This window comes from Anguilla anguilla, chromosome 18 (assembly GCF_013347855.1).
Source record: "Anguilla anguilla isolate fAngAng1 chromosome 18, fAngAng1.pri, whole genome shotgun sequence".
Taxonomy (NCBI): domain Eukaryota; kingdom Metazoa; phylum Chordata; class Actinopteri; order Anguilliformes; family Anguillidae; genus Anguilla; species Anguilla anguilla.
In genome coordinates, this window is record NC_049218.1 from 27913562 (window position 1) to 27940701 (window position 27140).

A 27140-nucleotide genomic window follows, 5' to 3' on the forward strand; every position below is an offset into this window, starting at 1 on the left:
CAAAACAAAACAAATCAAAACAAAACAAATTAATATACTTAAGGAACTATTCACCAGTGCACACCATTTAGAGTGGAAACACCCCTTCTAACCCTCCCCAGTATCCCTGTACCCAGTCCCACCCGCGCACCGCCCCATCCACCCTTATCCTTTCTGCCACCCTCCCACAGAACCTGTGGAAGAGCTGGCTGGGACTTAGCGCCCTTACCCTTGTCCCCACTACCGCCATTCTGTCCTCCCACAGGACCCACTTGGCATAGCCTATGACGTCCCACACCGCCCCCTGGGCCACAGCCCCCAAAACTCCCACTCCCTTCTTGAACAGGACCCCAGCCCTGCTCAAACTGAAAGTGGGGCCAAGCCTCCTGAGGAGGCCCTGAACCAGCCCCCAATAGAGCACCGCAAACCGGCACTCCCAGAACGCGTGAGGGACGGATTCCGAAAAACCACAGCCCCTAGGACAGAGTGGACTGGCACTGCATCCGTGTCTATGCAGCACCTCCCGCACCGCTAACCTGTTCAGGGCGCAGAGCCAGTGAAGGTCCCGCACCACTCCTGGTGTCCTCCCCCCACTCACCCCGGCCCAGTCCATATTGGGCGGCACCCCCTGTGGGGCAATTACTTGCATATGAGCCAGGCTGTTGTATATCTGCCTGTGCTGTAATAGCCTGTCCCCCCCTATGTGCGCCGAGGCCTGCCTCAGATAGCGCACCACGGCCTGATAGGCGGGGGACAGGATGTCTGCGCGCGGAGCCACGTGAGTTAGCGGCACCAGATGTCGCAAGGCATTGGCCAGAAACAGCCGTGCAAAATAAAAGCATTTGTGCGGGACTTTGGTTTAAAAAGATGTTGCATGCAAAGCAGGCATATAAAGTGTCAAGCTTCAGGGGGACCCTTGGCACACCCCGCCCCCCTTTAGCTACCGGCAGGTACATTATTTCACGGCGCACATATTCATACCTAGTTCCCCAGAGAAAGTGGAACATGGCCCTGGTCAGTGCCAACTTCGTCCTCGCTGGAACCGGGAACACATAGGCCAAATGCAGGAGGAGTGGGAGCAGGACAGCCTTCACTACTACCACCCTCCCAGTCAGTGACAGCCGCCTGCGTGCCCACATCCCCAGCCGCGATCTCACCAGGGCCAAGCGCGCTTCCCAGTTCTGCTCTGCGCTCCCCTGGGGAAAGAATCTGACACCCAACACTTTCAGCCCCCCCTCGCTCCTATCAAAACCCCCACAGTCCCCCGGCTCCTCTCTCCACTGCCCGCAGAACAAAACGGAGGACTTTGCCAGGTTTACTTTTGAACCCGTCCCCGCTGCAAATTTGTCCACCAGCACCCGCACCCTTGCCAGCGACCGAGAGGAAGCCACGAAAATTGTTGTATCGTCGGCGTACTGCTGGATTTTTAAATTCTCCCCAGCTGCCCCTGGGATCCTCACCCCGTCGATACCTGGGTCCCTACGCACTAGCTCCGCAAAGGGCTCCATGAACAGTGCGTAGAGCAGCGGGGAGAGCGGGCACCCCTGCCGCACTCCCCCGGCCTGCTCCACGGCCCCGCTCAGGAACCCGTTGATCCTCACGCAGCTATAGACCCCCCTATACAGCGTGCGCAGCCAGGCCATAAACCGGGGACCGAATCCCATGCGCTCTAAGACCCGGAACAAGAAAGCATGCTGGACGCGATCGAAAGCCTTCTCCTGGTCAATGCTGACCAGGGCTAAGGGAAGGCCTCGGTCGCGCACCCAATCTATAACGTCCCGCAGCAGAACCAAGTTCCAGCTGCAGGAACGCCCGGGCACGCCACAGGTCTGATCGGGGCTAACCAGGCTGCTCATCACCTGCTTCAGGCGGCGGGTGGCTACTTTAGCTAACACCTTGTAGTCTACCGTCAGCAAGGTGAGAGGGCGCCAGTTTTTAAGCTCTGCCCTATCTCCCCCTTTGAACAATAGCGCCAGCACCCCCTTCCTCATGGAGGCCGACAGGCCCCCCCCCTCCAGAAGAGCCTGAAACACCTCCAAGAGGTCAGGCCCTATTAGGTCCCAGAAGGCAACATAGAACTCCTTTGGGAGCCCATCGTGCCCCGGGGCCCGCCCGTCCCTCAATGAGCGCAGTGCCGTTGTTACCTCATCAAGGCTGAGTCCTGCCTCCAAGGTCTGCACCTCCTCCTCTCTTAACCGGGCTGCCACACAGTCAAGGAGCGATTCCTGCACCTCCGGGTCGCACTCTCTCCTGCTGAAAAGGTCAGAGTAGAACTCCTCAGCAGTATCCAGCATCTCCGGGATGCCTGTTACCAGCCCCCCTTCCCCCTTCAGACCAGAAATGGTAGCGGCGTTTTTCCGCGCCCTTGCGGCCTGAAAGAAAAAGGAGGTGGGCTTCTCCCCCTCCTCCATCTCTCTCAGCCGTGCCTGGAACGCCAAAGCCTTAGCCCTGTCCTCCAGAAGGCTCCTGACCCGCTCCTTCACCCCCTCGTAGGCCTCCCACCTCACCGCCCTTCCGTTGTTGATCTGTGCGTGCAGGTACGCCAGCGTGTCGAGCCACCTTTTGATCTCTGCACGCTCTCTCCGCCGCTGCTTGATGCTGAAATTTCGGCAGAACTGCCCAAAACGCACTTTGGCTGCCTCCCACCACTCTACCACCGTGGGGTAGAGGAGCCGCAGTGCCTGCACAGCTACCATTCTACCCACCTCCCAGCCTGCAAACTGGGGGTCAGCTACAGATCTGGCTGGGGGCCCGTCTGAAGGCTCAGGTAGGGCCCCAAAGTCCACCTCCATGTCCGACTCAGACTTCTCCCCCTCTGAACCGCCTGAGAGGGCCATGAACCTATTCTGGAGAGGGATTCCAGGTCCAGCCTTAGTCTCCCTCCCATTCTGCTTTTCCCCTGACCTGGCCCGCTTGCGCACCACCGCCTGCGCCCATTCAGCCACCTCCCCCTCAGGAAGGGGCCCATCCTCCCACGACATCGGCGTCTCCAGGTCCCAAGAGGTGAGCAGAGCTGCCCCCTCCGCTGAAGATGTCCTGTCCTCCTCCCCAGAGCTGGCCCCCGGCAAGGGAGTAAAGAGCTCAGGTGAGCCCCCCCCCCACAGCGCAGGGCCCAGTGACCGGAGCCACTGACGGCAACGCTCCTGCTTTCAGCTCCAAGCCCAACCCGGGCCGTGAAAAAGGGCCGAACACCTGGCCGATCCCGGGCGCATGAGCTGAGGTAGATGCGATTTCCGGAGCTGGACCAGGAACAGGGGCCGAACCGCCGACCTGAGCCGAAGTGCCTCCCGGAGCTGGATCAGGACCCCTGCCGCACTCCCCCGGCCTGCTCCACGGCCCCGCTCAGGAACCCGTTGATCCTCACGCAGCTATAGACCCCCCTATACAGCGTGCGCAGCCAGGCCATAAACCGGGGACCGAATCCCATGCGCTCTAAGACCCGGAACAAGAAAGCATGCTGGACGCGATCGAAAGCCTTCTCCTGGTCAATGCTGACCAGGGCTAAGGGAAGGCCTCGGTCGCGCACCCAATCTATAACGTCCCGCAGCAGAACCAAGTTCCAGCTGCAGGAACGCCCGGGCACGCCACAGGTCTGATCGGGGCTAACCAGGCTGCTCATCACCTGCTTCAGGCGGCGGGTGGCTACTTTAGCTAACACCTTGTAGTCTACCGTCAGCAAGGTGAGAGGGCGCCAGTTTTTAAGCTCTGCCCTATCTCCCCCTTTGAACAATAGCGCCAGCACCCCCTTCCTCATGGAGGCCGACAGGCCCCCCCCCTCCAGAAGAGCCTGAAACACCTCCAAGAGGTCAGGCCCTATTAGGTCCCAGAAGGCAACATAGAACTCCTTTGGGAGCCCATCGTGCCCCGGGGCCCGCCCGTCCCTCAATGAGCGCAGTGCCGTTGTTACCTCATCAAGGCTGAGTCCTGCCTCCAAGGTCTGCACCTCCTCCTCTCTTAACCGGGCTGCCACACAGTCAAGGAGCGATTCCTGCACCTCCGGGTCGCACTCTCTCCTGCTGAAAAGGTCAGAGTAGAACTCCTCAGCAGTATCCAGCATCTCCGGGATGCCTGTTACCAGCCCCCCTTCCCCCTTCAGACCAGAAATGGTAGCGGCGTTTTTCCGCGCCCTTGCGGCCTGAAAGAAAAAGGAGGTGGGCTTCTCCCCCTCCTCCATCTCTCTCAGCCGTGCCTGGAACGCCAAAGCCTTAGCCCTGTCCTCCAGAAGGCTCCTGACCCGCTCCTTCACCCCCTCGTAGGCCTCCCACCTCACCGCCCTTCCGTTGTTGATCTGTGCGTGCAGGTACGCCAGCGTGTCGAGCCACCTTTTGATCTCTGCACGCTCTCTCCGCCGCTGCTTGATGCTGAAATTTCGGCAGAACTGCCCAAAACGCACTTTGGCTGCCTCCCACCACTCTACCACCGTGGGGTAGAGGAGCCGCAGTGCCTGCACAGCTCTGTAAAACTCCACAAAAGCAGCTCTAAAGGGCTTAGAGCTTAGTAGTGTTACATTAAGCTTCCAAAACCCCGGCCCCCGCTTTGTACCCTCCACCTGCACTGATACGCGCAGCATGTCATGGTCCGAAGCCCATGACGGCAGCAGCGTGCATGTTATGCCCCCCAGTTCTTCCCCCACAAAAATGTAATCCAGGCGGCTCGCAGCTCCCCTGGAATTCCGCCAGGTGAAGCCAGGAGCTCCCGGATGTGCCGCCCGGTAGGCATCTACTAGAGAGAAGTCCCTGACCAGCTCAGCCAGAGCCCTCGCTGAGTAGTCCGTCCCCGCAGAGCCCGCACCCGCCCCATCCAGAGACACATTGAAATCCCCTCCCAGAACAATCCGTCTGGAGGTAGCCAGGCAGGCCGTGAGCTCCTTGAACACCTCCAGCCTCTGCCCACTTTGCGTGGGCCCATACACATTCAGAACGCGTAGTCTGACCGAGTGGTAGTTTATGTCTGCGTACATCACCCTGCCCGCGATGACCGACACAGCCTCCCGCACCTCAAAATTGTGACCCCTGAACAAAATTCCCACCCCATCTGCGTGGACATTCCCTATCGACCATAAAGATGGCCCCCACACCCATTCCCGTGAAAACAGTGCCACATCATTTTCATCCCTTAAGTGCACCTCCTGCAACAGAAAAATCTCCCCCCGTGTTGCTGCCAATGAAGAAAACAATGCCTTCCTCTTCACAGGGTTCCTCATCCCACGTGCATTTAGGGAAATAATATTTAACTCCATTTTGTATGGGAGAAATCAAAAACATACCAAAACCAAACATACAAACCCTGAATAGTCATGAGCATTATGCTCATCACTTGGTATCCTTTGCGGGAGCTTTCCCCCCTTCTTCCAGTCCCTTCTCCATACCCATGACCTCTGCCATTCTACCCACCTCCCAGCCTGCAAACTGGGGGTCAGCTACAGATCTGGCTGGGGGCCCGTCTGAAGGCTCAGGTAGGGCCCCAAAGTCCACCTCCATGTCCGACTCAGACTTCTCCCCCTCTGAACCGCCTGAGAGGGCCATGAACCTATTCTGGAGAGGGATTCCAGGTCCAGCCTTAGTCTCCCTCCCATTCTGCTTTTCCCCTGACCTGGCCCGCTTGCGCACCACCGCCTGCGCCCATTCAGCCACCTCCCCCTCAGGAAGGGGCCCATCCTCCCACGACATCGGCGTCTCCAGGTCCCAAGAGGTGAGCAGAGCTGCCCCCTCCGCTGAAGATGTCCTGTCCTCCTCCCCAGAGCTGGCCCCCGGCAAGGGAGTAAAGAGCTCAGGTGAGCCCCCCCCCACAGCGCAGGGCCCAGTGACCGGAGCCACTGACGGCAACGCTCCTGCTTTCAGCTCCAAGCCCAACCCGGGCCGTGAAAAAGGGCCGAACACCTGGCCGATCCCGGGCGCATGAGCTGAGGTAGATGCGATTTCCGGAGCTGGACCAGGAACAGGGGCCGAACCGCCGACCTGAGCCGAAGTGCCTCCCGGAGCTGGATCAGGACCCGACTGTGAGTCTGTAACCGGAACCGGGACCTGAGTCCCCTCAAGATCCGGATCCGGTCCGGAAACCTGACCCGGACCGGAACCCGAAACCGGACCCGGACCCGGACCCAGAACCAGAACAGAACCAGGACCGGAAACCGGATCCGGACCGGAACCCGAATCCAGAACCGGACCGGAAACCGGACCCGAAGCCAGAATCGAAGCAGAAACCCGGGGGGCAACATGCCCCGGAGCCGGATCCAACGCCAGACCCAAATCAGGAACAGGAGCCAGACCGGAAAGCGGATCCGGAACAGGAGCCGATGCCAGATCCGAACACGGAGCTGGCGGCCCAGTTGTAGTCAGGGCCGGAGTCGGAGCCAGAGCCGGATCTGAACCTGGGGCCAGAGCCGAACCAGAAGATGAACCCAAACCCAGAGCCGGGCAAGGAGTCGGGGCCAGCGCCGGACCAGAAGCCCCCTCCAAATCCGGTGCGGAAGCTAGGCCAGGAGCCGGAGGCGGATCCGAAACAGGAGCCCGGGCCGGTCCAGGAGTTCCAGCCGACCCAGCACCCTGCACCACAGGAGCAACAGCTCCTCCCCTCACCTGACTCCGCTCACCTGTGAAGCCTTCCGAATCAGAGTGGATCTTAGCTGCATATGAGGCCTTTCTCTCCGGGCAGGCCCTGAACAAATGCTCTGTACTGCCGCAGAGTGTGCAAGACTTGGGTGCAGTACAGTCCTTGGTCTCGTGTTCCCCTGAAAGGCAGTGTCTGCACCTCACTGTAGTGCAGACTTCTTTCAGGTGTCCAAACGACCCACACCTGCGACAGTAAATTGGCTGGCCAGGATACCAGAGGTACCCTCTGTCAGGCCCGATAGCAAAGGCCCCAGGAGGGTGAGCATAGCCTCCAGCGCTCAGAGGATCCTGTTTAAAACGCACCATATAGCGCCTCTTACCTGTCCAAAAGCCGTAGCGGTCCATAACTTTCACTCCCTCTCTCACATCGGCACAGTATTTTCGCAAAAAACTCACGATATCCTCTTCCCTCACAAACGGGTTGTATAGATGGATTGTAAGAGGTCTTAGCGCTTTTGCGTATAGAAGCTCCACGCGGATTCCTTCCAGCTGCTTGGCCTTCTTAACACTACCAAGGTGGTTATATAAATTGAGACAAGCTGATTCTGAATAAAAAGTTAAATCATAAAAGCCCCGTGAAGAAAAATCCTGCAAACAAAAGACCGTGCTAACGTCAATTTTCAAAAGCCCTTTCAGTACATCTTTAACAAAAAAATCCAAACCATAATCCTTCTTCCGTTCTGATCCATCCTCCGCAACAAAGCGAACCGTATTCTTCAGCCGCACCCGGTGGGTCGGCACAGCACCCTCTGGTGTCATCATCTTCGTTCTCTTTTGGTTATAGTCAAAAGGCCGAGAAGCGATGGCCTGAAAATTGGCCACAGCTGGCCGCCGCCGCCCAGGGGGCCGGGAATCCGATCGCGGGGTCCGGCCGGACCCGGTCCCCGCTCGCCATTGGTCCGGGGCCCCCTCGACGCTTCCCCCCGGGACCTCTGGCCGTCACCTCAGCTCCACCCACAAAGCCCCACGTCCTCTGCCACGGTAGCTACCTACGTGCTGAAGGCTCTTATCGCCGTTTAATTGCACGAGCACTCGCGGAACAGCTATGTAATTGCCTAGCTAAGCAAGCAAGGAGACAGTCCACACTCTATAACACATGTACCTGACAAGTCACAAACCAGGGACACATGGCAACAAGTCATCAACAAGCTTTCTTAAGAACAGAAAAGTCGCCCCGTCCGGCGGACGGAGCATCCAAAAATAGCACAAACTCAGGAGTGTTCCTCTCCACGGAAATCTTTAGTAAAAGGCGAAAGATTTGTGCGTGATGAAGAGAAACCCGAGCACACGTGGCCTCTCGCCGGCACCAGCCGCCGTAGGCCCTCCCGGCCCGGAGCCGCAGGCCCGGAGTTGTCCGCCGGCGCCCCCCGCGCGTTATCCGCAGAAGAGGGAGAGGAGACGCTATAACCGCCCGACTGGCAGAGGGCGCAAGCGAGCCACGGACCGCTGCAAACTGGCTCGCTAGCTGACTTACTTAACCAACTTCACTCACCCAGCTAGCTGACGGAGAATGATAGATAGATAGATAGACAGACAGATAGATAGATAGATAGATAGAAAGAAAGAACGACACACACACGATAAAACTATTTCTTTTATTTCATTTAAAAAAAAAAAAAAACCCCACAAGGACTCAGTTGCTTGTCTACTCCACGCAGAAGCAGAAGCAGAAGCAGAAGCAGAAGCAGAAGCAGAAGCATTTCCTTTGCACCCGAAAATAGAGGCGCACCGTTCCCGGACGTACTGCAATACCGGGTCGATGCGTGGAGCGGACGGAGCAAGCTCCTTCTCCGACTCCCAGTCTCAAAAATCCGTTTAATATGTAGTCCCCAGATAGGGGACGTATCAGATATTAAACTGATAAGAACAGATACTACACTTGATCTTAGCCAAAAGGCCGAGAAGCGATGGCCTGAAAATTGGCCACAGCTGGCCGCCGCCGCCCAGGGGGCCGGGAATCCGATCGCGGGGTCCGGCCGGACCCAGTCCCCGCTCGCCATTGGTCCGGGGCCCCCTCGACGCTTCCCCCGGGACCTCTGGCCGTCACCTCAGCTCCACCCACAAAGCCCCACGTCCTCTGCCACGGTAGCTACCTACGTGCTGAAGGCTCTTATCGCCGTTTAATTGCACGAGCACTCGCAGAACAGCTATGTAATTGCCTAGCTAAGCAAGCAAGGAGACAGTCCACACTCTATAACACATGTACCCGACAAGTCACAAACCAGGGACACATGGCAACAAGTCATCAACAAGCTCTCTTAAGAACAGAAAAGTCGCCCCGTCCGGCGGACGGAGCATCCAAAAATAGCACAAACTCAGGAGTGTTCCTCTCCACGGAAATCTTTAGTAAAAGGCGAAAGATTTGTGCGTGATGAAGAGAAACCCGAGCACACGTGGCCTCTCGCCGGCACCAGCCGCCGTAGGCCCTCCCGGCCCGGAGCCGCAGGCCCGGAGTTGTCCCCCCGCGCGTTATCCGCGGAAGAGGGAGAGGAGACGCTATAACCGCCCGACTGGCAGAGGGCGCAAGCGAGCCATGGACCGCTGCAAACCGGCTCGCTAGCTGACTTACTTAACCAACTTCACTCACCCAGCTAGCTGACGGAGAATGATAGATAGATAGATAGATAGAAAGAACGACACACACACGATAAAACTATTTCTTTTATTTCATTTAAAAAAAAAAAAAAAAAAAACCCCACAAGGACTCAGTTGCTTGTCCACGCAGAAGCAGAAGCAGAAGCATTTCCTTTGCACCCAAAAATTGAGGCGCACCGTTCCCGGACGTACTGCAATACCGGGTCGATGCGTGGAGCGGACGGAGCAAGCTCCTTCTCCGACTCCCAGTCTCAAAAATCCGTTTAATATGTAGTCCCCAGATAGGGGACGTATCAGATATTAAACTGATAAGAACAGATTTTTTATTTTTTATTTTTATTAAAACACTTCACATAATTACATCCATTCCACATTACATCAACATACTCATGACGCATACACATAGCATCCATACCCCAACCACATTGCCCACTCACTGCTTCCGCCTTACATACATGTTGCACACCCTACGCATACAACACATACCTCTCATACTGTACACTATTAAACCGTACCAGTTACCCAGTACACTCAGAACGTATCGTAACACCCCAAACCACATTACACACAAAACAAAACAAAACAAAACAAAACAAAACAAATCAAAACAAAACAAATTAATATACTTAAGGAACTATTCACCAGTGCACACCATTTAGAGTGGAAACACCCCTTCTAACCCTCCCCAGTATCCCTGTACCCAGTCCCACCCGCGCACCGCCCCATCCACCCTTATCCGTTCTGCCACCCTCCCACAGAACCTGTGGAAGAGCCGGCTGGGACTTAGCGCCCTTACCCTTGTCCCCACTACCGCCATTCTGTCCTCCCACAGGACCCACTTGGCATAGCCTATGACGTCCCACACCGCCCCCTGGGCCACAGCCCCCAAAACTCCCACTCCCTTCTTGAACAGGACCCCAGCCCTGCTCAAACTGAAAGTGGGGCCAAACCTCCTGAGGAGGCCCTGAACCAGCCCCCAATAGAGCACCGCAAACCGGCACTCCCAGAACGCGTGAGGGACGGATTCCGAAAAACCACAGCCCCTAGGACAGAGTGGACTGGCACTGCATCCGTGTCTATGCAGCACCTCCCGCACCGCTAACCTGTTCAGGGCGCAGAGCCAGTGAAGGTCCCGCACCACTCCTGGTGTCCTCCCCCCACTCACCCCGGCCCAGTCCATATTGGGCGGCACCCCCTGTGGGGCAATTACTTGCATATGAGCCAGGCTGTTGTATATCTGCCTGTGCTGTAATAGCCTGTCCCCCCCTATGTGCGCCGAGGCCTGCCTCAGATAGCGCACCACGGCCTGATAGGCGGGGGACAGGATGTCTGCGCGCGGAGCCACGTGAGTTAGCGGCACCAGATGTCGCAAGGCATTGGCCAGAAACAGCCGTGCAAAATAAAAGCATTTGTGCGGGACTTTGGTTAAAAAGATGTTGCATGCAAAGCAGGCATATAAAGTGTCAAGCTTCAGGGGGACCCTTGGCACACCCCGCCCCCCTTTAGCTACCGGCAGGTACATTATTTCACGGCGCACATATTCATACCTAGTTCCCCAGAGAAAGTGGAACATGGCCCTGGTCAGTGCCAACTTCGTCCTCGCTGGAACCGGGAACACATAGGCCAAATGCAGGAGGAGTGGGAGCAGGACAGCCTTCACTACTACCACCCTCCCAGTCAGTGACAGCCGCCTGCGTGCCCACATCCCCAGCCGCGATCTCACCAGGGCCAAGCGCGCTTCCCAGTTCTGCTCTGCGCTCCCCTGGGGAAAGAATCTGACACCCAACACTTTCAGCCCCCCCTCGCTCCTATCAAAACCCCCACAGTCCCCCGGCTCCTCTCTCCACTGCCCGCAGAACAAAACGGAGGACTTTGCCAGGTTTACTTTTGAACCCGTCCCCGCTGCAAATTTGTCCACCAGCACCCGCACCCTTGCCAGCGACCGAGAGGAAGCCACGAAAATTGTTGTATCGTCGGCGTACTGCTGGATTTTTAAATTCTCCCCAGCTGCCCCTGGGATCCTCACCCCGTCGATACCTGGGTCCCTACGCACTAGCTCCGCAAAGGGCTCCATGAACAGTGCGTAGAGCAGCGGGGAGAGCGGGCACCCCTGCCGCACTCCCCCGGCCTGCTCCACGGCCCCGCTCAGGAACCCGTTGATCCTCACGCAACTATAGACCCCCCTATACAGCGTGCGCAGCCAGGCCATAAACCGGGGACCGAATCCCATGCGCTCTAAGACCCGGAACAAGAAAGCATGCTGGACGCGATCGAAAGCCTTCTCCTGGTCAATGCTGACCAGGGCTAAGGGAAGGCCTCGGTCGCGCACCCAATCTATGACGTCCCGCAGCAGAACCAAGTTCCAGCTGCAGGAACGCCCGGGCACGCCACAGGTCTGATCGGGGCTAACCAGGCTGCTCATCACCTGCTTCAGGCGGCGGGTGGCTACTTTAGCTAACACCTTGTAGTCTACCGTCAGCAAGGTGAGAGGGCGCCAGTTTTTAAGCTCTGCCCTATCTCCCCCTTTGAACAATAGCGCCAGCACCCCCTTCCTCATGGAGGCCGACAGGCCCCCCCCCTCCAGAAGAGCCTGAAACACCTCCAAGAGGTCAGGCCCTATTAGGTCCCAGAAGGCAACATAGAACTCCTTTGGGAGCCCATCGTGCCCCGGGGATCGCCCGTCCCTCAATGAGCGCAGTGCCGTTGTTACCTCATCAAGGCTGAGTCCTGCCTCCAAGGTCTGCACCTCCTCCTCTCTTAACCGGGCTGCCACACAGTCAAGGAGCGATTCCTGCACCTCCGGGTCGCACTCTCTCCTGCTGAAAAGGTCAGAGTAGAACTCCTCAGCAGTATCCAGCATCTCCGGGATGCCTGTTACCAGCCCCCCTTCCCCCTTCAGACCAGAAATGGTAGCGGCGTTTTTCCGCGCCCTTGCGGCCTGAAAGAAAAAGGAGGTGGGCTTCTCCCCCTCCTCCATCTCTCTCAGCCGTGCCTGGAACGCCAAAGCCTTAGCCCTGTCCTCCAGAAGGCTCCTGACCCGCTCCTTCACCCCCTCATAGGCCTCCCACCTCACCGCCCTTCCGTTGTTGATCTGTGCGTGCAGGTACGCCAGCGTGTCGAGCCACCTTTTGATCTCTGCACGCTCTCTCCGCCGCTGCTTGATGCTGAAATTTCGGCAGAACTGCCCAAAACGCACTTTGGCTGCCTCCCACCACTCTACCACCGTGGGGTAGAGGAGCCGCAGTGCCTGCACAGCTCTGTAAAACTCCACAAAAGCAGCCCTAAAGGGCTTAGAGCTTAGTAGTGTTACATTAAGCTTCCAAAACCCCGGCCCCCGCTTTGTACCCTCCACCTGCACTGATACGCGCAGCATGTCATGGTCCGAAGCCCATGACGGCAGCAGCGTGCATGTTATGCCCCCCAGTTCTTCCCCCACAAAAATGTAATCCAGGCGGCTCGCAGCTCCCCTGGAATTCCGCCAGGTGAAGCCAGGAGCTCCCGGATGTGCCGCCCGGTAGGCATCTACTAGAGAGAAGTCCCTGACCAGCTCAGCCAGAGCCCTCGCTGAGTAGTCCGTCCCCGCAGAGCCCGCACCCGCCCCATCCAGAGACACATTGAAATCCCCTCCCAGAACAATCCGTCTGGAGGTAGCCAGGCAGGCCGTGAGCTCCTTGAACACCTCCAGCCTCTGCCCACTTTGCGTGGGCCCATACACATTCAGAACGCGTAGTCTGACCGAGTGGTAGTTTATGTCTGCGTACATCACCCTGCCCGCGATGACCGACACAGCCTCCCGCACCTCAAAATTGTGACCCCTGAACAAAATTCCCACCCCATCTGCGTGGACATTCCCTATCGACCATAAAGATGGCCCCCACACCCATTCCCGTGAAAACAGTGCCACATCCTTTTCATCCCTTAAGTGCACCTCCTGCAACAGAAAAATCTCCCCCCGTGTTGCTGCTAATGAAGAAAACAATGCCTTCCTTTTCACAGGGTTCCTCATCCCACGTGCATTTAGGGAAATAATATTTAACTCCATTTTGTATGGGAGAAATCAAAAACATACCAAAACCAAACATACAAACCCTGAATGGTCATGAGCATTATGCTCATCACTTGGTATCCTTTGCGGGAGCTTTCCCCCCTTCTTCCAGTCCCTTCTCCATACCCATGACCTCTGCCATTCTACCCACCTCCCAGCCTGCAAACTGGGGGTCAGCTACAGATCTGGCTGGGGGCCCGTCTGAAGGCTCAGGTAGGGCCCCAAAGTCCACCTCCATGTCCGACTCAGACTTCTCCCCCTCTGAACCGCCTGAGAGGGCCATGAACCTATTCTGGAGAGGGATTCCAGGTCCAGCCTTAGTCTCCCTCCCATTCTGCTTTTCCCCTGACCTGGCCCGCTTGCGCACCACCGCCTGCGCCCATTCAGCCACCTCCCCCTCAGGAAGGGGCCCATCCTCCCACGACATCGGCGTCTCCAGGTCCCAAGAGGTGAGCAGAGCTGCCCCCTCCGCTGAAGATGTCCTGTCCTCCTCCCCAGAGCTGGCCCCCGGCAAGGGAGTAAAGAGCTCAGGTGAGCCCCCCCCCACAGCGCAGGGCCCAGTGACCGGAGCCACTGACGGCAACGCTCCTGCTTTCAGCTCCAAGCCCAACCCGGGCCGTGAAAAAGGGCCGAACACCTGGCCGATCCCGGGCGCATGAGCTGAGGTAGATGCGATTTCCGGAGCTGGACCGGGACCAGGGGCCGAACCGCCGACCTGAGCCGAAGTGCCTCCCGGAGCTGGATCAGGACCCGACTGTGAGTCTGTAACCGGAACCGGGACCTGAGTCCCCTCAAGATCCGGATCCGGTCCGGAAACCTGACCCGGACCGGAACCCGAAACCGGACCCGGACCCGGACCCAGAACCAGAACAGAACCAGGACCGGAAACCGGATCCGGACCGGAACCCGGATCCAGAACCGGACCGGAAACCGGACCCGAAGCCAGAATCGAAGCAGAAACCCGGGGGGCAACATGCCCCGGAGCCGGATCCAACGCCAGACCCAAATCAGGAACAGGAGCCAGACCGGAAAGCGGATCCGGAACAGGAGCCGATGCCAGATCCGAACACGGAGCTGGCGGCCCAGTTGTAGTCAGGGCCGGAGTCGGAGCCAGAGCCGGATCTGAACCTGGAGCCAGAGCCGAACCAGAAGATGAAACCAAACCCAGAGCCGGGCAAGGAGTCGGGGCCAGCGCCGGACCAGAAGCCCCCTCCAAATCCGGTGCGGAAGCTAGGCCAGGAGCCGGAGGCGGATCCGAAACAGGAGCCCGGGCCGGTCCAGGAGTTCCAGCCGACCCAGCACCCTGCACCACAGGAGCAACAGCTCCTCCCCTCACCTGACTCCGCTCACCTGTGAAGCCTTCCGAATCAGAGTGGATCTTAGCTGCATATGAGGCCTTTCTCTCCGGGCAGGCCCTGAACAAATGCTCTGTACTGCCGCAGAGTGTGCAAGACTTGGGTGCAGTACAGTCCTTGGTCTCGTGTTCCCCTGAAAGGCAGTGTCTGCACCTCACTGTTGTGCAGACTTCTTTCAGGTGTCCAAACGACCCACACCTGCGACAGTAAATTGGCTGGCCAGGATACCAGAGGTACCCTCTGTCAGGCCCGATAGCAAAGGCCCCAGGAGGGTGAGCATAGCCTCCAGCGCTCAGAGGATCCTGTTTAAAACGCACCATATAGCGCCTCTTACCTGTCCAAAAGCCGTAGCGGTCCATAACTTTCACTCCCTCTCTCACATCGGCACAGTATTTTCGCAAGAAACTCACGATATCCTCTTCCCTCACAAACGGGTTGTATAGATGGATTGTAAGAGGTCTTAGCGCTTTTGCGTATAGAAGCTCCACGCGGATTCCTTCCAGCTGCTTGGCCTTCTTGACACTACCAAGGTGGTTATATAAATTGAGACAAGCTGATTCTGAATAAAAAGTTAAATCATAAAAGCCCCGTGAAGAAAAATCCTGCAAACAAAAGACCGTGCTAACGTCAATTTTCAAAAGCCCTTTCAGTACATCTTTAACAAAAAAATCCAAACCATAATCCTTCTTCCGTTCTGATCCATCCTCCGCAACAAAGCGAACCGTATTCTTCAGCCGCACCCGGTGGGTCGGCACAGCACCCTCTGGTGTCATCATCTTCGTTCTCTTTTGGTTATAGCCAAAAGGCCGAGAAGCGATGGCCTGAAAATTGGCCACAGCTGGCCGCCGCCGCCCAGGGGGCCGGGAATCCGATCGCGGGGTCCGGCCGGACCCGGTCCCCGCTCGCCATTGGTCCGGGGCCCCCTCGACGCTTCCCCCCGGGACCTCTGGCCGTCACCTCAGCTCCACCCACAAAGCCCCACGTCCTCTGCCACGGTAGCTACCTACGTGCTGAAGGCTCTTATCGCCGTTTAATTGCACGAGCACTCGCGGAACAGCTATGTAATTGCCTAGCTAAGCAAGCAAGGAGACAGTCCACACTCTATAACACATGTACCTGACAAGTCACAAACCAGGGACACATGGCAACAAGTCATCAACAAGCTTTCTTAAGAACAGAAAAGTCGCCCCGTCCGGCGGACGGAGCATCCAAAAATAGCACAAACTCAGGAGTGTTCCTCTCCACGGAAATCTTTAGTAAAAGGCGAAAGATTTGTGCGTGATGAAGAGAAACCCGAGCACACGTGGCCTCTCGCCGGCACCAGCCGCCGTAGGCCCTCCCGGCCCGGAGCCGCAGGCCCGGAGTTGTCCGCCGGCGCCCCCGCGCGTTATCCGCAGAAGAGGGAGAGGAGACGCTATAACCGCCCGACTGGCAGAGGGCGCAAGCGAGCCACGGACCGCTGCAAACTGGCTCGCTAGCTGACTTACTTAACCAACTTCACTCACCCAGCTAGCTGACGGAGAATGATAGATAGATAGATAGACAGACAGATAGATAGATAGATAGATAGAAAGAAAGAACGACACACACACGATAAAACTATTTCTTTTATTTCATTTAAAAAAAAAAAAAACCCCACAAGGACTCAGTTGCTTGTCTACTCCACGCAGAAGCAGAAGCAGAAGCAGAAGCAGAAGCAGAAGCAGAAGCAGAAGCAGAAGCATTTCCTTTGCACCCGAAAATAGAGGCGCACCGTTCCCGGACGTACTGCAATACCGGGTCGATGCGTGGAGCGGACGGAGCAAGCTCCTTCTCCGACTCCCAGTCTCAAAAATCCGTTTAATATGTAGTCCCCAGATAGGGGACGTATCAGATATTAAACTGATAAGAACAGATTTTTTTTTTTTGAAAAAAATTTTATTCACTCACCATCACAACACATTACATGCACATTTTCCCTTCCAACCCGCAAGTCCAAGTCCAGATCTCCCATAGCAGCCCCCCCCCCAATTGAAATCCAAAACACAAACCCCCAAAAACCCACCCAACACAAACACAAATCAGTACCTCTATACAAACTCCAAACACATTCCCCACAAAACACCCCTTCCAAAGACACCTTGCCCAAAATCATAAAACACCCCCCCCTATATTAACCTCAAATTAAACCTTTCCACCGCTCTCTTGCGGCGTTAAACCCCCACCGCAGCACTTCCCCCTGGAAACGCCGCTCCACCTCCGCCTTCACCATCTCCACCACCCCTCTCCCTGTCCAACCTTGCCTCACTGCTCCCCTCTCTCCTCTAGCCACCCACAATTTGTGCTTCACAACACTGAGAAGCAACAGTGTTAAGAAGCCTTCCCTTCCTTTTATCCTCTCCAGCCCGCTGCCGTAGAGTACCATCTCCTGGCGCAGCTCCCTCAGAACCCCATACCTACCCTTCACCCCAGCCCACACCTCCTGTGCGAACCCGCACCCCCAAAACACGTGCAGCACTGTTTCCTCCTCCCCACACCCCCACCTTGGACAGTACCTGTTCTTTGTCAATTTGTGCCGGTACAGGGTATCCCGCACCGGCAACCGCCCATATGCCGCCAGCCAGTTCAGGTCTTTTAACCTGTTTTCCAGGCCTTTTTTCTGCACGGCCACCCATCCTTCCCTTCCCACCCCCACCCGCACACCCCCCTCCGGCCTCATCTTGTCCCTCAGCACCTTATACAAGCGCCGATGATCCGTTGCCAGCTCCCTATTCCCCCACACCTCCTTCCTCTTTGCCCATCTCACCATATACAAAAACTGCGCCGGAGCCACCTCCGCCCTTGGGACCCTATTGTCCCATTCCACCAGGGAGCGGAAGTACCCCGACACCCAGAACCGTACAAAGAGCTGAAATTTGTGCACCCTCTCCCCCACGAGAGCCACGCACATGTTACAAAAAAACATAACATCAAATTTCAACGGGAAGCATGGCACATCCCTACCCCCCTCCTCCACCGCCTGATACATACTCACCCGTTGGATGTACTCATACCCCCCCCACAGGAACCGGAACACTGTCCTGGTCAAATCCCTGCGCATGCGCAGGGGCATGATAAACACCCTAGCCAAATAGGTCAGGGACGGCAAGATGTCCGCCTTCAGGGCCATAACCTTACCACTTACGGTAAGGCGCCTCCCCGACCACAGACCTAATCTCTTCTCCACCCCTGCCAACCTCCTCCCCCAATTTCTCTCTGCATCCTCGGCCGTGTCCCCCCCGAAATCTACTCCTAATATCCTGAGCGGGCCCTCCGAAAATCCCAGCCCACCCAGGGCATCCACCCTGGCCCTCCACGTACCAAAATATTTCATCTGGGACTTTGCCCGATTTAGTCGGGCCCCCGACCCCCTCCCAAACTCCTCAACCAACCCCAAGGCCACCTCCAGACCCCTCTCTGTCCTAAAAAACAGGGTCATGTCATCTGCATAGAGGGACACCTTAAGAGCTTCCCTACCTCCCCCTGGGATTGAGATCCCCCTAATCTCCTCCTCCCGCCTAATCGCCTCCCCCAGAGGCTCCACATATAGGGCGTACAGGAGGGGTGACAGTGGGCACCCCTGCCTGACCCCCCCCTCCTGCCTCAAAAAACCCCCCAAATACCCGTTTACCATCACCCTACTTCCCACACCGCTGTACATTAAACCTAACCACTTTAAAAAACCCCCACCAAACCCGCACCGTGCCAAAACATTAAACAAAAACCCGTGATTCACCCTGTCAAAAGCTTTTTCCATGTCCAGGCTAGCCACCACCAGAGGCAAGCCCCGATCCCCCACCCAACACAAAACATCCCGCACCAGCTGTAGATTAAAAGTCGTTGACCTCCCCTCCACTCCGCACGTCTGGTCCTCCCTCACAAGGTGAGGCATAGCCAGACCCAGTCGCGCTGCCAAAGCCCTTGCCAACAGCTTGTAATCAACGCACAGGAGGGTGATGGGCCGCCAGTTGCGGAGATCCCCCGGATCTCCCTTTTTATGCAGCAGGGTCACCACCCCCTCCCTCATTGACGGCGCTAGCTCCCCCCGCCGGAACACCTCCTGCACCACCTCTAGCAGGTCATCCCCCAGCACGTCCCAGAACTCCGCATAGAATTCCTTCGGGAGACCATCCAACCCCGGCACCTTACCTTCCTTCATGCCTCCCAGCGCACCTCGGAGCTCCTCCTTACTAATGGGGAGCTCCAGGGCTGCCCGCACCCCCTCTGGCACCCCCTCTGCCACCATACCCAGAAAAAAGGCGCTTGCCTCACCGTCCACAAGCCGCTCTTTAAAAAGTTCCGCATAGAAGTCAGAGGCTACGGCCACCATCTCCTCTGCCTTCGTCCGTACCCTCCCGTCCCTTCCCCTCAACCCGCTCACCAACTTTTTCCCCTGTGCCACCCTCACCGTCTGGAAGAAATATGACGAGCATTTCTCGTCCACTTCCTGCCTTTGTACCCTACACTTAAAAGAGAACACCCGTGCCCGCTCCTCAAACCACCCCTTCAACTCCTCCTTCAGGTACGCCCACCGCTGATCATCAAAAACCCCCCCCTGGTTCCAATGTACATAGACAGCTTCCAGCTGCCTCTGGAGCTGCCTATATCTCCTCTCCTCCCTCCTCCTCTTCCCCCTGCAATATTCCCTTGCTAACTCCTTCACCCTTACCTTGAACCCCTCCCACCACTCTACAACTGTGGAAAAGAAGGGCTTCAGGCAGGCCCACCCTCTATACAGGGCCCGGACGCGTTCTTGGAATGCCTTTTCCTTCACGACCTGGACATTCAACCTCCAGAACCCCCTCCCGAACCTGGGCACATCCCCATCCAACCCCACAACCACCCCACAGTGATCAGAAAAAAATAAAGGTACAATATTCACAGATCTCACCTTCTGCCCCCCCCTAAAGAAAACCATATCCAGCCTGCTCCGGGCTCCCCTTGAGTTTCCCCAGGTGAAGCCTGGCTCCACCGGGTGCAATACCCTAAACACATCCACTAATCCAAACTTTTTCACCAACCCCCTTAAAGCAGGCAGAGTAGAATCACCCCCCTCAAACGAAACATTAAAATCCCCCCCAAAAATAACACATCGGTTCGTGGACAAGATGCCATCGAAACCCGTAAACAACTCCCTTCGTCTTACTGGCAGCGTTGGCGCGTACACGTTTATTAGGCGCCACTTAACCCCCCTCCAGTCAACATCCACCACCAAAACCCTCCCCTGCACAAAGGAAAAAACCCCCACCACAACAAAGTCCCTTAATCCAAACAAAATCCCAACCCCAGAAGAGTGGGCTCCCCCCACACTCCAAAAAGAGAGCCCCAAACCCCACTCCCCTGAAAACACCCTACAATCCTCCTCGGACTTCAGGTGTACCTCCTGCAGAAAGTACACTGCGCACTTTCTAAGTGCCAAAAACTGTAACACCCCCCCCCTCTTCATCTTCCCCCCCAAACCCCGCACGTTACAGGTCATCACAGAAAAATCTGCCATCACAAAACAGTCCCCCCCGACCTCTCCCCCATCACCCCCTCCCCTAAATAGGGCAACTCGTTCTGAGAGCCCGGTGAAAACCCTCCCCCATCATAAGCAGTCTCCATCATGGGCGACGGCGGGTCCCACTCCAGGCTCTCCCCACTCCCCACACCCATAGAACATTCAGAATTTGCTGGAGAAAGATCCCCAGCCCCATTTACTTTCACCTTCTTGCTCGGCAGCAGGATATCCGAGATGTTCCCCAGTTCCAGCGGGTCCTCCTCCTCCACCGCCAGGGCCCAGTCCGTCACAAGGCCTCGCTTTTGTGCTGCCTGCCCCTGCGGAGTCCCTCCAGCCTCCACCGCCAGAGCCGTCTCCAAGCTCACCTCCGCCGCAGACCCACCGCTCACCGGTTCAGCCACCACCTCCCCCGTCACCTCCACAGGACGGCCCGACTCTGGACCCTCCACAGCCTTGCCCTCCTCCTGCACTGTGGTACGGCCTGCCAGGGCCGCCCCATCCACCTGCGCCAGCTCCTCCGCTGCAGCTGCACCCACGGTTAGCTCCTCCGCAACCTCCTTGATGCCCACATTCCGTGCCTGCTCCCCAGCCACCGGGGTCGCCGGCTCCCCAACCTGGGGAGGAACCCGGACCGGATCCGGACCGGACTTCCACCCACTTCCTCCAGCCGACTCCCCCACCGCTCCACTTTCACCACCAGGGGACTTCCTTCCTCCCTGCACCACCTCAGCAAAAGACCGGTGCCGTTCCGGGCACTTCCGGAACAGGTGATCCTTCCCTCCACACAGGTGGCAGACCTTATCATTAGTGCAGTCCCTTGCCACATGGCCCTTCTCCCCGCACACACTACAAACAATTTCGTTTGTGCAATCCTTGGCCATGTGGCCGTAACAGAAGCACTTTCGGCAGTATGCAGGAAGCCCTGCATACGTGAGGTACCCTTTATCTTGCCCGATCATGAACATTGCAGGCAGGTGTTTTACTCCCCCGATTTCCGCTGAATCCCTCTGAAGCCTCACCAAGTATTGTCGCTTCCCATTCCAGATGCCAAAAGCATTTTTCAGCTTGACCTCTGTCTTCAGCACGGTACAGCGCCTCTTTAAAAAACACTCCACATCCAGAGTCGGTACAAACGGATTATACATCACAACCGTGACAATCTTCACATCAAACGAAAAAAGGGGCTCCAATAAAATCCCCGTCAGTGCCTCGTGAGGCCCCATCGCCTTAAACTTTTCAAAAACCTCCAAACACAGGCTCTCACTGTCCAAAGTAACATCAAAAAAGCCCTTGGCCTGGTAGTCTTGCAAGCAGTACATCCTTGAAGTCCCCACCTGGAACAGCTCTCTGAACAAATCCACGACCACATACCTCAAATCCACGACTTGCCTGCGTGCCGATGCGACAACGACCCTCAGCGTATTTCGCCGACGCAGCCCACCAGTCGAAAATTCTGGCGCCGGGCCCTCCATCCTGCCCACCCAGCGCGTGTACACAACTATCGCTCTTTCTTCGCAATCAAAGTCCTATCACTAGATCTTAGCCAAAAGGCCGAGAAGCGATGGCCTGAAAATTGGCCACAGCTGGCCGCCGCCGCCCAGGGGGCCGGGAATCCGATCGCGGGGTCCGGCCGGACCCGGTCCCCGCTCGCCATTGGTCCGGGGCCCCCTCGACGCTTCCCCCCGGGACCTCTGGCCGTCACCTCAGCTCCACCCACAAAGCCCCACGTCCTCTGCCACGGTAGCTACCTACGTGCTGAAGGCTCTTATCGCCGTTTAATTGCACGAGCACTCGCGGAACAGCTATGTAATTGCCTAGCTAAGCAAGCAAGGAGACAGTCCACACTCTATAACACATGTACCTGACAAGTCACAAACCAGGGACACATGGCAACAAGTCATCAACAAGCTTTCTTAAGAACAGAAAAGTCGCCCCGTCCGGCGGACGGAGCATCCAAAAATAGCACAAACTCAGGAGTGTTCCTCTCCACGGAAATCTTTAGTAAAAGGCGAAAGATTTGTGCGTGATGAAGAGAAACCCGAGCACACGTGGCCTCTCGCCGGCACCAGCCGCCGTAGGCCCTCCCGGCCCGGAGCCGCAGGCCCGGAGTTGTCCGCCGGCGCCCCCGCGCGTTATCCGCAGAAGAGGGAGAGGAGACGCTATAACCGCCCGACTGGCAGAGGGCGCAAGCGAGCCACGGACCGCTGCAAACTGGCTCGCTAGCTGACTTACTTAACCAACTTCACTCACCCAGCTAGCTGACGGAGAATGATAGATAGATAGATAGACAGACAGATAGATAGATAGATAGATAGAAAGAAAGAACGACACACACACGATAAAACTATTTCTTTTATTTCATTTAAAAAAAAAAAAAAAACCCCACAAGGACTCAGTTGCTTGTCTACTCCACGCAGAAGCAGAAGCAGAAGCAGAAGCAGAAGCAGAAGCAGAAGCATTTCCTTTGCACCCGAAAATAGAGGCGCACCGTTCCCGGACGTACTGCAATACCGGGTCGATGCGTGGAGCGGACGGAGCAAGCTCCTTCTCCGACTCCCAGTCTCAAAAATCCGTTTAATATGTAGTCCCCAGATAGGGGACGTATCAGATATTAAACTGATAAGAACAGATTTTTTTTTTTGTTTTTATGAGACTTTATTTCAGACATCATAATCAGAATACCTTACATCGCATACATGTGTACACAACCACCCAAAACCATCCCCTCCCATACAAATACGAACACCCCACCCTTTACCAACATTAAACCACACAATCAGAACCTACCCAACAAAACCCCTTATACACATGCAACAAAGTCCCCTTAAACCCATTCAGCTTAGTCCCCAATACCTACCTATACAAAACTAAAATAACCATACAAACTATACAACAACAACAAATAATACTTACTCCAAACCCTCCCAAAACCCCTTCCACTTTTCCTTTGCGGCATGGAAACCCCACCTCTCCATGTCCACCCGGAATCTCCACCCCAACTCTCCTCTAACCCACCCACCTACTCCCTTCGCCTTCCCCTCCACATTACATCTTACTGCCATGCAGCGTGCGTCCCACAAGGCCTCCAAACAAAATCAACTAATAACACCCTCCCCTGCACAACAGAAAAACAATTTACTATTTTAAATTCCCTCCCCCCAAACAAAATCCCCACACCAGTTGAGTGCACTCCCCAAATCCCCCACCTAGATTCCCCTCTCACCCACTCCTTAGAAAACCTCCTAACATCATCCCCATCCCTCAAGTGCACCTCTTGTAACAAACACACATCGAAGTTCAAACAGGAAAGAAAAGAAAAAAAACACCTCCCCTCTTTACCTTGTTCCTCACCCCCCGCACATTAACTGTAATTATATTAAATAAAGCCATGTTCAGAAACACAAAATACCCCAACCTACACGAAGTAAACCCCCTTTATTTTCCTCCCTCTTCCCCCACACCCCTTTCACCCGAGGGACCAGGGGCCATCCCTATTACCTGCTCAAATCCCTCCATGTCCCACTCCAACTCCACAGAGGGAGACCCTCCTGCCAGGTCAATGTCCGACTCGCCTCCTGACTGAGAAGCCCCTGAGGCATCTGACAGGGCCTTATACCGGTTAGTGAGCGACACTTGCAACCCAGTCTTAAAAAATTTATGGGGATTCTCCATCTCCACGGAAGCCCGCTTTCTCCCCGTCACTCTCGCCCAGTCCATTCCACTGCTCCCCTCAGGGGGGTCAGAGTCCCCCCAAAGAGTGGGAGTGTCCACGTCCCCCGAGGCGTGCCCCGCCACCTCCTCCGCAGATGCTGAAAGAGCGCCTTCTGACACCTTCTCCTTTGAAATAAGCTCTGGGGTCTCAACTGGTGCGTCATCCGCTCCCGCCTGCTTCTCCCGAAGAACATCTGCCGCCCGCCGAAACCTCTGGACACTGCTCAACCCAGCAGAACTAGGGCCCGGAATAGCCTCCGGGCTCACCAGAAACACTGGAACCACCGGAACCGAAGCACCCACAGGAGCTGTAACCAGATCTCTCAATGGGGGCCGTACCGGTGCCTCAGCCGAAACAGGTTGCTCTGGAATTAGAGCTGAAGCAGCCAAAGACCCGGGAACTGATCCCTTCCTTGCCCCCTTTCCGGAATCCACCTCTGCACTCATCTCCTCCTCTACTGCTCCGGCATGAGCCTCACCTAGCGCCGATCCCCCTTTGGTAGCAGTCTCCCCAACACTCCTTCCATCTCTTCCACTAGTGGGCGCTGCTTCCTCGTCCACAGCTGCACTTCCTCCTCTCACCATCTCTGCATACGTGCGCTGCCTCTCTGGACATTCCCGAAACAGGTGCTCGTTACTCGAACAAAGACTGCACCTTTTGGGCGCGGTGCAATCTCTGCCCTTATGCTCTTCCGAGCCACAATTTCTGCATTTCTCGCCCTTGCAGTCCTCCTTTAAATGTCCAAAGCATCCACATTTCCTACAGTAAATGGGCATACCTGGATAGTACAAATAGCCTCTGTCTGGCCCAATAGCAAACATTCCCGGCGGGTGACTAAAACCCCCCACACTTGCTGAATCCGGGCGAAAACGCACCATGTATCTTCTTTTTCCAGTCCAAAAACCATACTTATTTTTAATCTTCATCCCCTCCTTTACGTCCGCACAGTACCTTCTTAAAAAACACAAAATGTCTGCCTCCGGAACAAAGGGGTTGTATAAATGAATTACTAAAGGCCTAAGAGGCCTAGAATATAATAGCCAGACCATCACACCCTTCAACAGCTCATTATCCTTCTTCTTGTTGTAAAGCTGATAAAAATTAAAACAATCCGACTCTGTATTGAAAGTTAGATCATACAGACCTTTGCTGGGCACATCTTGGAGGCAAAACACACTCTCCTGATCCACTTCAAACAATCCTCTCACAATCTTCTCCACAAAAAACTCCAGCGTGACCACTTTCCGCTGCTCCTCCGTCACTTCAAATCGTACAGTGTTGCGCAGCCGCACCCGGTGGGTCGGCACTCCATCTTCTATGTTGTTCATCGCCTTCCTTATAAGTTTTGAAAAACTTAGCCAAAAGGCCGAGAAGCGATGGCCTGAAAATTGGCCACAGCTGGCCGCCGCCGCCCAGGGGGCCGGGAATCCGATCGCGGGGTCCGGCCGGACCCGGTCCCCGCTCGCCATTGGTCCGGGGCCCCCTCGACGCTTCCCCCGGGACCTCTGGCCGTCACCTCAGCTCCACCCACAAAGCCCCACGTCCTCTGCCACGGTAGCTACCTACGTGCTGAAGGCTCTTATCGCCGTTTAATTGCCACGAGCACTCGCAGGAACAGCTATGTAATTGCCTAGCTAAGCAAGCAAGGAGACAGTCCACACTCTATAACACATGTACCCGACAAGTCACAAACCAGGGACACATGGCAACAAGTCATCAACAAGCTCTCTTAAGAACAGAAAAGTCGCCCCGTCCGGCGGACGGAGCATCCAAAAATAGCACAAACTCAGGAGTGTTCCTCTCCACGGAAATCTTTAGTAAAAGGCGAAAGATTTGTGCGTGATGAAGAGAAACCCGAGCACACGTGGCCTCTCGCCGTCACCAGCCGCCGTAGGCCCTCCCGGCCCGGAGCCGCAGGCCCGGAGTTGTCCGCCGGCCCCCCCGCGCGTTATCCGCAGAAGAGGGAGAGGAGACGCTATAACCGCCCGACTGGCAGAGGGCGCAAGCGAGCCACGGACCGCTGCAAACTGGCTCGCTAGCTGACTTACTTAACCAACTTCACTCACCCAGCTAGCTGACGGAGAATGATAGATAGATAGATAGATAGATAGATAGATAGATAGACAGATAGATAGATAGACAGATAGAAAGAACGACACACACACGATAAAACTATTTCTTTTATTTCATTTAAAAAAAAAAAAAAAAACCCCACAAGGACTCAGTTGCTTGTCTACTCCACGCAGAAGCAGAAGCAGAAGCAGAAGCAGAAGCAGAAGCAGAAGCAGAAGCAGAAGCAGAAGCAGAAGCAGAAGCAGAAGCAGAAGCATTTCCTTTGCACCCGAAAATAGAGGCGCACCGTTCCCGGACGTACTGCAATACCGGGTCGATGCGTGGAGCGGACGGAGCAAGCTCCTTCTCCGACTCCCAGTCTCAAAAATCCGTTTAATATGTAGTCCCCAGATAGGGGACGTATCAGATATTAAACTGATAAGAACAGATTTTTTTTTTTGAAAAAATTTTATTCACTCACCATCACAACACATTACATGCACATTTTCCCTTCCAACCCACAAGTACCAAGTCCAGATCTCCCATAGCAGCCCCCCCCCCAATTTGAAATCCAAAACACAACCCCCAAAAACCCACCCAACACAAACACAAATCAGTACCTCTATACAAACTCCAAACACATTCCCCACAAAACACCCCTTCCAAAGACACCTTGCCCAAAATCATAAAACACCCCCCCTATATTAACCTCAAATTAAACCTTTCCACCGCTCTCTTGCGGCGTTAAACCCCCACCGCAGCACTTCCCCCTGGAAACGCCGCTCCACCTCCGCCTTCACCATCTCCACCACCCCTCTCCCTGTCCAACCTTGCCTCACTGCTCCCCTCTCTCCTCTAGCCACCCACAATCTGTGCTTCACAACACTGAGAAGCAACAGTGTTAAGAAGCCTTCCCTTCCTTTTATCCTCTCCAGCCCGCTGCCGTAGAGCACCATCTCCTGGCGCAGCTCCCTCAGAACCCCATACCTACCCTTCACCCCAGCCCACACCTCCTGTGCGAACCCGCACCCCCAAAACACGTGCAGCACTGTTTCCTCCTCCCCACACCCCCACCTTGGACAGTACCTGTTCTTTGTCAATTTGTGCCGGTACAGGGTATCCCGCACCGGCAACCGCCCATATGCCACCAGCCAGTTCAGGTCCTTTAACCTGTTTTCCAGGCCTTTTTTCTGCACGGCCACCCATCCTTCCCTTCCCACCCCCACCCGCAAACCCCCCTCCGGCCTCATCTTGTCCCTCAGCACCTTATACA

The 27140-nt window shown here is 55.9% G+C and overlaps 8 non-coding genes and 2 pseudogenes across 8 annotated transcripts; all 10 read right to left on the bottom strand.

Annotated features, from left to right (window-relative positions):
- Positions 1 to 7760: 7760 nt before the first annotated feature.
- On the bottom strand, positions 7761 to 7877 carry LOC118218585. Its single transcript, XR_004763466.1, has one exon. It is a non-coding gene; the product is annotated as a U5 spliceosomal RNA (small nuclear RNA).
- Positions 7878 to 8308: 431 nt separating this feature from the next.
- Positions 8309 to 8499, bottom strand: LOC118218626. Its single transcript, XR_004763507.1, has one exon. It is a non-coding gene; the product is annotated as a U2 spliceosomal RNA (small nuclear RNA).
- A 365-nt stretch (positions 8500 to 8864) lies between these two features.
- LOC118218586 lies at positions 8865 to 8981 on the bottom strand. Its single transcript, XR_004763467.1, has one exon. It is a non-coding gene; the product is annotated as a U5 spliceosomal RNA (small nuclear RNA).
- Positions 8982 to 9351: 370 nt separating this feature from the next.
- Positions 9352 to 9534, bottom strand: LOC118218653. Its single transcript, XR_004763520.1, has one exon. It is a non-coding gene; the product is annotated as a U2 spliceosomal RNA (small nuclear RNA).
- Positions 9535 to 15769: 6235 nt separating this feature from the next.
- On the bottom strand, positions 15770 to 15886 carry LOC118218587. The gene has a single exon (XR_004763468.1). It is a non-coding gene; the product is annotated as a U5 spliceosomal RNA (small nuclear RNA).
- Positions 15887 to 16327: 441 nt separating this feature from the next.
- On the bottom strand, positions 16328 to 16506 carry LOC118218638 (annotated as a pseudogene).
- A 5526-nt stretch (positions 16507 to 22032) lies between these two features.
- LOC118218588 lies at positions 22033 to 22149 on the bottom strand. The gene has a single exon (XR_004763469.1). It is a non-coding gene; the product is annotated as a U5 spliceosomal RNA (small nuclear RNA).
- Positions 22150 to 22580: 431 nt separating this feature from the next.
- LOC118218518 lies at positions 22581 to 22762 on the bottom strand. Its single transcript, XR_004763428.1, has one exon. It is a non-coding gene; the product is annotated as a U2 spliceosomal RNA (small nuclear RNA).
- A 2798-nt stretch (positions 22763 to 25560) lies between these two features.
- On the bottom strand, positions 25561 to 25677 carry LOC118218589. The gene has a single exon (XR_004763470.1). It is a non-coding gene; the product is annotated as a U5 spliceosomal RNA (small nuclear RNA).
- A 486-nt stretch (positions 25678 to 26163) lies between these two features.
- LOC118218645 lies at positions 26164 to 26340 on the bottom strand (annotated as a pseudogene).
- Between the last annotated feature and the right edge of the window lie 800 nt (positions 26341 to 27140).